At 51.6% G+C, this 12,644-nt stretch overlaps 1 protein-coding gene across 2 annotated transcripts in view; it reads right to left on the bottom strand.

The window, feature by feature from the left end:
* The window catches only part of ABR (ABR activator of RhoGEF and GTPase), a 194,515-nt gene that overhangs the window by 145,251 nt on the left and 36,620 nt on the right, over positions 1-12,644 (bottom strand). Inside the window, exon 1 of one of the 2 annotated variants that reach the window (XM_040243821.1) lies at positions 4,093-4,299. The exons of the other annotated variant lie outside the window; for it this stretch is intronic. The gene's annotated coding sequence lies outside the window, so the exon portion shown is untranslated. Of the gene's footprint in view, positions 1-4,092; positions 4,300-12,644 lie in introns of those variants that run through there. 2 annotated transcript variants of the gene reach the window in all.

Here is a 12,644-nt window from a genome sequence, read left to right on the forward strand (position 1 = left end):
AAGCAGTATCATTGACGTGCAATACGGTATTAGTTTCAGATCTTGTTCTTAAAAGGAGAAGCAGACCCTTTTGCATGATGCTGAAAGGAAACCTGAATCCAGCCCCGGCAGCAGCTTAGGTAGCACCAGAGCTGCCCCAGGGGAGGTGGGGGCCATTGGGCTCACAGAGGTGGGGTGAGCCCCTGGGGAAGATGCAAGGGAAGATGCTTTGGGGGTGCAAAGCATCTACAGGTGGCTACAGTGGGTGGTTTTCAACCTGGAGGTCACACTGGCCCCTCCCTGCATCCACTGGGCTCTCCTCCACCTCAGGCCTCCTGGCTCCGGCTCTGACTTTGGCTCTTGTGGGTCTCCCTGCTCAGCTGTCAACCTCCCACCGTCTCTGACTTGCACACAAGACTGGGAGGACCAAGCAAGCAGGCACCTGGAGCTTGGCAGAGAGGGGGGCGTGCATCTCCAATGAGATGCTCCAGAAATAGAGCTGGGATGGGAGAGGAAGCAAACGGGCTCCTGGAGGAACCAGAGGGAGGATGGTGAGACGGAGGAGCAGAGAGGGGCCCAGGGCCTCTCTTCTTCCCACCTGGAAGGCACAGACCCAGAAGAAAGGTGCAAGCAGGATACCAGCCCAGGTAAGCAGCAATACAGCCCCCCTCCCCAACATCTCCACCCCCCGCCCCTCGCCAAGGCAGCCTGGGCCTTCTCTGAACACTGCCTGATGGCGACATCTGGGCACTGACTGTGAGGAGGCCATGGATGTATGTTTCTGCGTGAGTCACATACATTTGCATACATTTTACATTTTTATCTACAAAGGCTTAAACAAGCTATTTTCAGCATTTTTTTCCAAGCTAAAATGTTAGTTGCTCTCCTTAGCTCTGCTTTTCCCCCCTACATTCTGTCCAATCCTCTTCTAAACCTTCCAGTGCAGAACTCAATATAGGGGGAGGGGAGCAGGACCTTAGAGGCCAATCAGAAGGAGTCTGATAATTAAGGGAAAGTGCCTGCAGCGGACCTGGCTTGGATCTGAGTGCTTTGCTTACACAACAGCTTCACTATTATCTCAGTTCCCTCCATTTATCAGATGAGCAAACCGAGGCCCTGAGCAGCTAAGGAACCCATCCAGACAGTAAACGGAGGGCCACGCATGCTATCTCCACTGTCAGGGTTGAAAGCAGGGTGGCAGAGATCTCGGGAAATCTCTGCTGGACCATGGGTTAGAGACTATCTTCTAGAAAACTCTTCCAGTCCTATTCCATCTCTGCACAACTGTCTCAAACATATGTGTCCCAGGAAAGGGCAGTTACGTCAAGATCCTTGATGGCTACAGAGGATGGCTTCCAATGGACATTACCACCACAGGGCTTGACTCTAACCTTGGCTATAGGACAAGTGTGCGGAAGCAGCAGGGCGATATGAGACTGGAACAGAAACCTCCAGATTCCTGGCACTGAGTGGAGAGGAGGTGGGGGAGACCCAATACCACATCCTAGGAAGGAAGGAGTTAGAGCCATTCTCACCCACGTTGTGCCCAAGGTGAGGTAATCTGCCAGCAACCCCCTTCTGTCAGAGTAGGGGGATGTTCCTGTGGACAGGCTACCCTGATTCAGCTAAGTGTGGACCTGCCCGTGCACCCCAAGGCACTGAGTCAGCACCCATCACAGCTCATCCTCCAAGCCTGCACTAACCATTTGCTGCCTAGTCCTTTGGGTGAACACACTCCACCTTCCCAGCCCTCCCTCCGGCCTGTGTACTCAGCCTGTCCTTGGCTCCTCACCTCCCAGAGCAAGCGGCTGCTCCTGCCTCATCAGCATATTTAAGGGGGATTTAAGTGTTGGTTGGGCTTCCTTGGTGGCTCAGAGGATAAAGAATCGGCCTGCAATGCAGGAGACCTGGGTTCGATCCCTAGGTCGGGAAGATCCCCTGGAGAAGTGAATGGCTACCCACTCCACTATTCTTGCCTGGTGAATCCCATGGACAGAGGAGCCTGGTGGGCTACAGTCCATGAGGTCACAAAGAATCAGACATGACTGGAGCGACTAACACTTTCACTTTTAAGAGTTGGTTGCCAGGAGCACCGGGCTGATGATGTGGGCCAAGTGGGAAGAAGATATACCCCATCTGAGGTCAGCAGTCTTGCCCTTACCTAACCCCCAGGGGTGTGCTACACCCCACCTCTCCATTATCGAGTTCTTGCCTCTACCAACCACTTGGCCAGGGTGGGAAAAAGGGCACCATGCTTAGAACCAAAACGAGGTGTTTCCACTTTCTTCCCTCCTCACTGTTAGCAACCCAGCTCCACTGGGAACAATAGGAAGGCCTGGGAGTCCCTGCAGGGTCACTGGTGATGAAAAGGAGGTCTTTGCACCTCTCCCCACTCTGAGGTCTGCAGGGAGCACCAGGGTGTGCAGATGGGATATACAGGTGGTCGGGGTGGGGTGGGGGTGGGCTCCGCATTCAAATTAAAAACCAAAAAACTGACCTGATAGACAAAATCTCTTTTGTATCCTTCCTGGCAGATCAGCTCTTTAAAAGCTGGGACGAGGAAATTCCCTGATAGTCCAGTGGTTGGAACTCTGGGCTTCCAATGCAGGGGGCAAGGGTTTGATCCCTGGTCGGGGAACTAGGATCACCCAAGGTTGTGCAGCACAGCAAAAAAAAAAAAAAAACCCAAAACCTGGGACTGTGTTTTTTCACTGCACCTTGCCCAGTGGATGAATGAGGCTCAGGTGGACCTCCAAGGCAGTCGTAACTACACCATGCTCCTGGATCAGTTTTCTGCCAAAAGCCCAAAAGACTGGCATTCAATAATACATGCTGAATAAATAAAACTAATGACAGCTAACTTTGATCGAGTGCTTCTTAAGTGCCAGGCATTGCTCCATGTGTATCACATAGACTGCCTCCCTCAGTCTTCATAATAAGCCAATGAGATAGGCACTACCATTCTCTCCATTCCTTCGCATAGAAACAGGAAGGTATGCTATTGGCCAGCTAGGAAATGACCCGAGATTCTGAATCCAGAGTCCACATGGGTAATCTCTGTGTTGGGCTGCAATGAGTGACTAAAAATGAATAAACAGAGTGAAGTTAAACTCAGGGAGGAAGCAATCAGAGCTACAGGAGGAATGTAAATCCAGAACCCCCCACAGCCACCAGTGATGAAGCAAAACGAGAACTGGTTCCCAGAGAAAACCACATCTCCTCCATCGGGCCAGATGATCCTGGAGCCAAGCTGGCTGCAATCAATCCAGTGACAATTTCCTGAACTCCAGTCCCAGCCAAACCCCACTGCTTCTATGCTTCAGGCCAGTCTTGAGCCTTGCCAGCCTCAGTTTTCCCGTCCGTAGGTGGGCACCCAGATGGATGTCCCTCAGGCTTCCTATCTGCCCAGTAGCCCCCAGGATGGCCTGTTTCTGGCTCCTTGCTCCATTTCCTTTAAGCTCAGCAGAGCAAAGCAGTGCTTACTCTTCTAAGATTCACCCTTAGCCCTTGGGCCTGAAGAGAAAAAAATTCCCCAGGCCTCTCCTGGGTCACCTCTAAGTGGGCAGGTCTGGCTTAACAGTTCTGTCCTCTGCCCTCTTCCTCCCTGTCTCTTACCAGCCTCCTCGCTCTTCCAGCAGGCAGTGAGATCTACGGGGAGCACAGATTTACTGAAAGCCCTCCCCACTTCTTCATTTTCTATTCCAAAGTTTATCTCAGCTTGAGTCATGGGAAAGATGTAAGTCATGGCAAGATGTAAACTAGAAAATTCCATTCACCTTCTTGTTGCCTCCCTCGGATGGCTGAGAGAAGCCTGGTGACATCCAGGTCCCTGCAGTGGTGAGGCTCCCCCCACGTCCCCCCACGTTTCTTGGGAGCTGAGTTGAACCCCCACTGCCATGGCTAGGGCCACAGTGAGTCCAGCATCCTGGAAAGAGCATACTAGGCAAGCTGCAATTTTGGGAGGGTCTCGGACCAAGTTTTAGCTAAAGCGGCCCTCACCCGACATGGCTCAGCTTGTTCCACCCAGGGGTCAACACAGAGGTTTCTGAGAGCTGCTCTGAGAGATCAACAGTAGGGTCTGGCGGCCCCCCACCCCTTCCTAAAATGACTTACCACAGCGTCCCCATCAGCATTTGGAAAGAGGCAGGCAGAAGAGACGGAAGGATTCTCCAAGTCCCCAGAACCCAGAGACAAAGTTCACCGGATCCAACCTTATCACCCTAGTGAAGCGGAGGCAAGTCCATCTGGGGCCAGAGCTCAGAGGCTGGCCCTCTGCCCTCCCGCGGCCACTATTCTCCTGAAGCTGGCTGTGCTTCTCGCTGTCTCGGCCAGAGTTCTGCAGATGCCTCTCAGCCCCGCGCTGTTCTGCCAGGAGCTCTGACGCCACCAGCCAGGCTGGCCCCGTCCCTGTGAGGTCCAGGGGGGCCCGCAGGGGCTGAGGGCAGGTCGTCAAGGAGACCAGCTCCAAGAGGTGGCGGCTCAACATTCGAGAAAGTGAGGACAAAGGAGCATCAGAGCCTAGCCAGTGTCGCTTGTCATCAGGAGAGTCTCATTTCGGGATTACCGTTCAAGTTCGCGGTGTGTGGCCCTGTCTCTTTAAGGACCAGGCCTCTTTAAGATGAGTTCCCTCTGCAGTCTCCTCTGCCACCAGTGGTCCTGCGGCAGACAAGGGGGCTCTCGGCCGCCATCTGGTGGTCCGATGGAGCAGCGCCTCAGCCAGCGGACTGTCCTGCCACCCTGGACACCGTCCAGCCAAGAGGCCTGGAAATGTCTGCAATAAAATCTCAGCTTCATCCACTGGATTTTTCACAGGGCTGTTAGGTTACCGTTGTGAGCAAAGAGGCTATAGAAATCAGGGGAAGCTCCATTTGGGGTCAGGAGACAGCAGGAGCCCCCATGAGTGGCCTGGGAAGAAAAACCATCCCACTGGACAAAAGCTTCATTAAGACATTGGAAATGCGGGGACTTATCCAGTCTCTCTGTCAGCCATCTGCAGGACATACGGCAAAGCTCTATGTATCCTGTCCCCATAAACACTGGAGTTAGTAGTTCTCAATTAGAGGTAAAGAATCCGCCTGCCAATGCAGGAGATGCAAGAGATGCAGGTTCGATCCCTGGGTCGGGACAAACCCCTGGAGAAGGAATAACAACCCACTCCAGTATTCTTGCCTGGGAAATCCCATGGACAGAAGAGCCTAGAGGGCTACAGTGCGTGGGGTCAAAAAGAGGTTGGACACAATGAGCACGCACATGCCATGCCATGCCCCACCAGGAGGTATTTGAAAATGTGGAGGAGCATTATCAAGCCAGAGATGTTAGGATGTCCTGCAATATGCAGAACCATCCCAAAGAATGTCTGTCCCCAGATACCAACAGTGTTAAGGACACTGTGGTTAGGAGGAACAGAGGCTTTTGGAAATTTGCTAAGGTTCCTTAGCAAGCGCATACCCACCCTGTTCTTTTCCCCATCTTTCTGCCTTTGATGTCCTCCCTACACTCTACCTTTATAACGTTCAAGGTGGAGAGAGGGACTGATCTGGCCCAGGCCACCTTCACCAGCGATGCCAGAGTCCCTGGCTGTCCCACCCCAAAAGCCAGGCACACACCTGCCCCCAGTGTGCGTTGGGTCATCATGCCCCTTGGATGGGAAAGGCAGACTGGACAGCAGCCTGACTCAGATCGCTGGGAACCATCAGATAGATTCTGAGAAGAGATTACAGAGGATCAGCCACTCTTTTCCTCCAGGAAATACCCTGCCTTCCCTCCCCCATGGGTGACCCAACCCAGCCCAGCCCACTGTCTCTAAACTGTCCCATGACACCCACGTTTTACATAAGGCACTTTCAGGTGCTGCTCGTGAAACCTGGTGAGTCCTAACCTCTCCTGCCCCCAAGCTCACTGCTGCCTGTCCTGGACTGATCAGCTTAGCCTCACTGTCTGATGCCAGCAGCGGACATGAGAAACCAACACAAATGACGTAAGTTCTAAGGAAGAGAGTAGAAAAAAGAAATGAAACGCTGTCTGCTGTGGTGAGTGGAAGCCCCACAGTGGTCACAGCTGAGCTGGGTCTGCTGGTCTGAGAAGTCGCAGGCTCGTGAGGCTGACATCATAGCTAGAATGATCAGCTGGAGGAAACAGTTTTCCAGCATCCCACAGCAGCTCGAGAACACTTCCCATCACTGTCAGAAGAAAAAAACCACATCCCTGTAGTGGCACACAAGGCTCTGAGGCCTGGCCCCTCACCTCCTCTCAGCTTCATCTGCCACCTTCTCCTCCTGGCTCTCTCTCTTGCTTTCTCAGAACTTTAGTACAGGATGGTATCTCTGGTCAAAATGTTCCACCCGACTCTGCCTGGGTATCTCCTACTCTTCCCTCTAGTCTTTTTAAATTTTTAAAAACTTTTTGGCTGCACTGGGTCTTCACTGTGGTGTGTGGGCTATTCACTAGGAGGCTCTCCCTAACTATTAGACCAGGGAGCCCTGCATCTCTGATTACTCAGTGCTCTTGTAAATCACCTAATACCTATCTCTTCTGTTAGACTGAGAGCTCTGAGAAAGTAGGAACCTCATCTCTCTTGTTCACACTGTACACTTGGCACCTTGAAATAGTGGTTTCAATGAATGAATCAGTAAATGAATGAATGGCCAAATATGCTCTTGATCACAAAGACCCTAAAATGAGTACAGAGGCTTCAGCCAACCCAGCTCTACCAACTGAAAAAGAACTGTTAGGGTCATTTGGAATATCATGTCGAGAACAGAATGGTCACGTTCTTCGGAAAGACTCAGACAAACAACAGGATCCTAGAGTCAGATTTGGGGCAGGAGAATTGCTGTTCCAGTTAATTCTCTAACTGCTCATATGAAATCCCAACTAAAAACTCCCCAGTGCCCAGGGCTCCCTTGCTCAGCAGCCAGAACGGATGCTGCACTCTTTTTCACCCAATCAGACACCAACACGGAAATGGAATAGAAGCTGAGAAATGGTTCAGCCCACTAAGGGAACTTTGGTCTCCATTCTCAGAGTCCTTCTCCTGCACCTGCCCCCAATTTGAATTTAATTTTGTTTTTAGACGAGGGAGGCAAATTGTAGTCCTCCTCTGGGAAAAAGCGGTCTCTTGGTGTGTGTGCCTGTCCTATCTCACCTCCCGGGAGGATGTGGACTCTGAGACTCAACTCCCCAGTCCCAACGGGGCTGTCAGCTGAAGCTGTCCCTCACCGGTTCCCAGTGATAACTTGGATGCCTCTCCTACCCGGTGGCTCAGTGATAAAGAATCTGCCTGCAAAGTGCAGGAGACACAGGAGATGTGAGTTCGATCCCTGGGTTGGGAAAAGTCCCTGGACAGAGGCCATGGCAACTCACTCCAGTATTCTCGCTGGGAAAATCCCACGCACAGAGGAAACTGGCGGACTATAGTCCATGGGGTCGCTGAGGAGTCACGCACAACCGGACACATGGGAAATCTTGCTTTTAACCCTGTGATGGGAGAAGAATGGTGGAAACCGATTCCAGACACCCTGTCCTCCCAAGGACCTAGCTTGAGAGCTTCCATAGGCTGCCTGACAGATGGACAGACAGACAGAGGGACGGAGCTTGGGCAGACCCTCTGTGGCTGCTGCACGCACTGAGCCGAGGTGACCACTGAGCAGGCCTGAGAGCCCTGGAGGGCAATACGCCAGACTCAGCTGGTCTGCTAGCACCTGCGAAAAGGGAAGCAGGTTTCCTTTCATTTTCTCTTCAGCACAACACAGGGACAAATACAACACCCAATTATTCGTCCAGGTCTGACTTGTTGGGCCTGAGGTCTATGATGGTCCAGAAAATCACCCTAGGCCACTGGGGTCAGTAATCCAGATGGTTAGTCCTCTAAACTACCAGCCCAGCTTCTCACCCACTGCTTCATAAAGGCATAGTTAATACCCTCCGTGTACTTCTCTCCCCTGAAATGAAAGGAAAGGACCTGGTGGGAGGAGGCGGGGTTGACAGTAAAGGACAGAAGAATCGTAATAACAGTGCCAGGAGTAACACTGACATGCTCGCTGTGGCAGGGCTGATCTAAGGGCTGCATGTATTAAGGCCCTGGAGTATCACAGTAACATCAACACTCTACTCCCTCTCCCCAACAGAAGGCCACTAAACCTGCTGTGTGACCTTAAGGGACATTCTTTCCCTCTCTGGGCCTCACCAGGACATGCATGGGTGAAGGTTGCCCAGTCTATGATTCTTTGAAAGACAGTAACCAGAAAATAGCTGAGAAGAGAGAGGAAAGCTTTCTTTCCTATGCCTCAGTGGCCCAAGACTTCAGAAAGTTCCATGGGTTTTGAGGGCTAGAAAACTTACTCATTACCCCACTGAATATTCCCTGAACCCTATATAAAGAAGATTGGGTTCTTTTGCCCAGGATGCTTATGACACTGGATTTGAGATGTGCCCAGAAGTCACCAAGAGGCAAGGCAGCATCTGCTGGACACAGAGAGTGGTCTGGACAGTATGTAATGGAGGGAAGGAAGAGTCACCCCTCGGAACTGAGTTGACTAAACGTTCCTTGAAGGAAGTGCCATTTGAACCCTGGGCCTGGAAGAATGTCTCATATATTGCTGGCAAAAAATGGTGGGGTGCAGAGACAGGGCATTCTAGAGGGAGGGAAAGCATAAGTGATTACACAGAGGCAAAACGGGGGTGAGGAGGGGACCAGATGGATGACTGGGGAGAAGGTTCTTTTGGGAACTAGGGGAATATATTGCTAATCTAACGTGTGACCTCACCATGAATCAGGGACATGACAGAATCCGCAGCTTCTCTTAGGCCCGTCCTTATAGGGAAGCCTGTCTGGGATACCTCCTCCCCTCTGCCGTGCCCACAAAGGCCCAGGACCACCTCCCTTCCCTGTGAGTTTGGGGGCAGAGACATCCATTCCTGAAAGCCCTTTAAGCAACGTGTCCGTGGCTTCACCAATATTTATGTTCCAGGCACTGTGTTGAGCACACGACTCTTACTCTTTTCTTTCCAGCTTTATTGAGATATAATTGGTAAATGGCATTGTGTAAGTTTAGGGACTACAGTGTCATGAGTTGATATAAGTATGCATTGTGAAATGATGACCCGCAATAAGGTTAGGTAACACGTTTACCATCACACATAGTTACTTCTTGTGCGTGTGTGGTGAGACCATTTAAGATCTACTCTCTGAGAACAGGTTTTAAAATTATTTATTTATTTATTTGGCTGCATCGGGTCTCAGCTGTGGCGTGCAGGATCTTTAGCTGCAGCATGTGGGATCCAGTTCCCTGACCAGGGATCAAACCCAGGGCCCCCTGCATTGGGAGCTCGGAGCCCTAGCCACTGGACCTCCAGGGAAGTCCCTCTGAGAACATTTCAAGAATTCGGTACAGTACTGTTGACTAGAGTCACCATGTCGTACGTTAGGTCCCCAGAACTCATTCATCTTATAACTGAAAGTTTGTACCCTTTAACCAACATCTCCCCATTTCCGCCATCCTCCAGGCCCTGCTCACCACCATTCTACCTTTTGTTTTTATGTCACTCTGACCATACATGATACATGACACTTCGATGTGTCAGACACAATCATTGCCCCTACTTTGTAGAAGAGACTCAAAAGTCTAGTAAGTGGTAGAGCCAACTTCACACTCAGGTCTGTCTGGGGGCAGAGCCCAAGCTCTCAAAGTCTTTTATGGACTGAATGTTGGTGCGTCCCCCCAAATTCAGAGGCTGAAGCCCTACTCCTCCATGTGAACGTATTTGAAGGTCTTTGAGAGGTAATTAGGTTTGGATGAGGTCACGAGAGTAGGGTCCCCATGATGGGACTGCTATTACCCTTAGAAGAAAGATAGGCGGACCTCCTTGGTGGTCCGGTAGTTAAGAATCCACCTGCCAATGCAGGGGGCACGGGTTTGATCCCTGGTCTAGGAAGATCCCACATGCCGTGGGGCACCTAAGCCCATGAGCCGCAACTTCTGAAGCCCATGGGCTCTAGTGCCTGTGCGCTGCAACAAAGAGAAGCTCCCGCTCGCTGCAACTGGAGAAAGCCCGCTCATAGCAATGAAGACCTAGCACAGCCAAGAAAACAAAGAAAGAAAGAAGAAAGAAAGGGACTTCCCCAGCGGTCCAGTGGTTAAGACTTCATGCTTCCAATGCAGGGGGTGTGGATTCAATCCCTGGGTAAGGGGAACTAGATCCCACATGCTGCATGGCATGACCCCCCAAAAAAGAAAGGAATACCCTAGAAAAAGAAGAAACCAGAGGTCTCTCTGACATGTGGACACGCAGCAAGAAGGCACCGAGCAGGGAGAGAGTCCTCACCTCACCAAGAACTCGATCATGCTGGCATCTTGATCTTGCACTTCCCAGCCTCCAGAACTGGGAGAAAGCAACTTGTTGTTTAAGCCACTCAGCTTATAGTATTTTGACAGCAGCCTGAGCTAAGACACCCACCACATGACTGTGCTTGTCCACCAGTCCTGACGCTGCAGAAGGCATCTTAGCCTCTGACATCACAGGATTCTTCACTGGCAAGGGAGTCAAGTTCTCAGGCATATCAGGCAGCTTTGACACCTGATGCTAACATGGATTTATCTGCAGAGCTCTGAGAGCTATTCTCCAGACAAAAAAGAAGGATACAAAGGGACTTCCCTAGAGGTCCAGTGATTAAGACTCTGTGCTTCTCCAGCAGGGGGCACATGTTTCATCCCTGGCTGGGGAGCTAAGATCCTGCATGCCATCTGGCACGGCACCCCCCAACCCCACCCCCCAAAAAAGCCACAGAGAAAACACAAAGATGTGTTTCCATTCTCTTTCTCCTCAACTGAAGTCTGATAAGCTCTGGGGTCTTTCAACTACTCCTTAGTCATGAGGCCTGTACCTGGAGTGTCCCTGGGGGTGAGAGTACTTTGCAATACATTAGGAGGCGGATGTGGCAACCCACTCCAGTATTCTTGCCTGGAGACTCGCCATGGACAGTGGAGCCTGGTGGGCTACAGCCCACAGGGTTGCAAAGAGTCAGACACGATTAAGTGAAGGAGCAACGACAACAAGTCTCAGGGATATGTCTCTCACGTAAGCAGCCCCCAGCCTTGCCTGGCTCAGGTTCAGCCAAGTATTGTAAGGAGCATTTTAACGCCAATTAACCTTTGCGGAACCTCTCAATGGAAAGCAGGAGAAAACTGGGGTATCAGCTCTACATCCTATGCTAACCAACTTCTCATGTCTTCACTGTCCTGGCCCTGAAAAAGAAAGAAGATCAGTATGCTCAAAACTTTTCTCGAAATTTCTTTGTTCTCTGAACAGAGGTATATGTCTGTGGGAAAATAACACTACCTGGTGTGGGAAAAGAGATTCACTTTCCTAGGGAAGGGCCTTGTACTTCTGAGAAACCTTCCCACAGAACCTCAAAAGGTAAAGGCTCTGAGGAATTCAGTTCCCCTTGCAGTCCCACTTGGCCAGAAGCACTTTTCAGAGCGGTGTTCGTGCATGCTCAATTGCTTCAGTCATGTCCAACTCTTGGGTTGGACTCTTGAGACCCCAAGGACTGTAGCCTGCCAGACTCCTCTGTCTGTGGGATTCTCCAGGCAAGAATCCTGGAGTGGGTTGCTATCCCTTCCTCCAGGGGATCTTCCCGACCCAGAGATCAAACCCATGTCTCTTCTGTCTCCTGCTTTGGCAGGTGGGTTCTTTACCACTAGCGTCACCTGGGAAGCCCCCTCAGTGCTGCAGGGGTTGGCAAGTCTCTGAGACATCATTCCTACAAAGGCAGCCCGCAGCCCTACCTGGCCCAGGCTCAGGTGAGAATTAGTATTATTTTTTCTAGTATTTATTTATTTGGCTGCATGGGGTCTTAGTTGCAGCATGTGGGCTCCAGTTCCCTGACCAGGGATCGAACCTGGGTCCTCCTGCCTTGGGAGTGTGGAGTCTTACCCACTCAGCTGAGTGTTATTAAGAGGAGCTTAGACTCTTTTCCAGAGTCACTGGGAAACAGGGCCTGATCTCAAGCTCTGGGGGGAGAGGGGGAGGACTAGGAGGTGCAGCAGCCTCGGCTTCCTGATGAATGATTTCAGCTGTCTGCCCCTGCGCACCCCTTCCACGGTGGGCCCCACACCCAGTGTCTAGTCTGACGGGTGGCAGACAGGAAGATGCTGTCCCTCTGCCTCCTCACCCCTCCGGAGTCTCAAGCTCTGGAGACGTCCTTAGATCTTAGCTATGACTTGGATGAAACGTGGCTCCTCCCCCTAACCCTGCTCTCATGGCCCGGAGTCTTTTAGACAGCTCGTTGCCCAATCCCCTCCATACCGCACTGAGTTCTTTTCCAGGTTCCTATTTCTATCTGATTATGCAAGCTTCTTTCCTCCAAGAAGCCACATGCTTGTTACATGGGGGTGCCTGTAGGTCACCAGCAGAGGGACAGGGGGTGCTGGGAACAGTCCCCTTTCTGGACCCCAGAGCCTTCAGGGGTAGCTCCCGACTCCCAGAAGCCAGTGTCCCAGGAGGCCTGGGACCACCCAGGAGAGACGGTGCAGCCCCAGATGATGTCTTGACTGGGTTTTCAGTTTCCCTAGACAGCAGTCTCTCTTGCAGGAGGCCCCTGCCCATGGGCTGTATGCTAGGCAATCCCAAGCAGAAGACAGTAGCAGCCACTCTTTACAGTCCAG

Source organism: Oryx dammah, unplaced genomic scaffold (genome assembly GCF_014754425.2).
Source record: "Oryx dammah isolate SB20612 unplaced genomic scaffold, SCBI_Odam_1.1 HiC_scaffold_8, whole genome shotgun sequence".
Lineage (NCBI taxonomy): Eukaryota > Metazoa > Chordata > Mammalia > Artiodactyla > Bovidae > Oryx > Oryx dammah.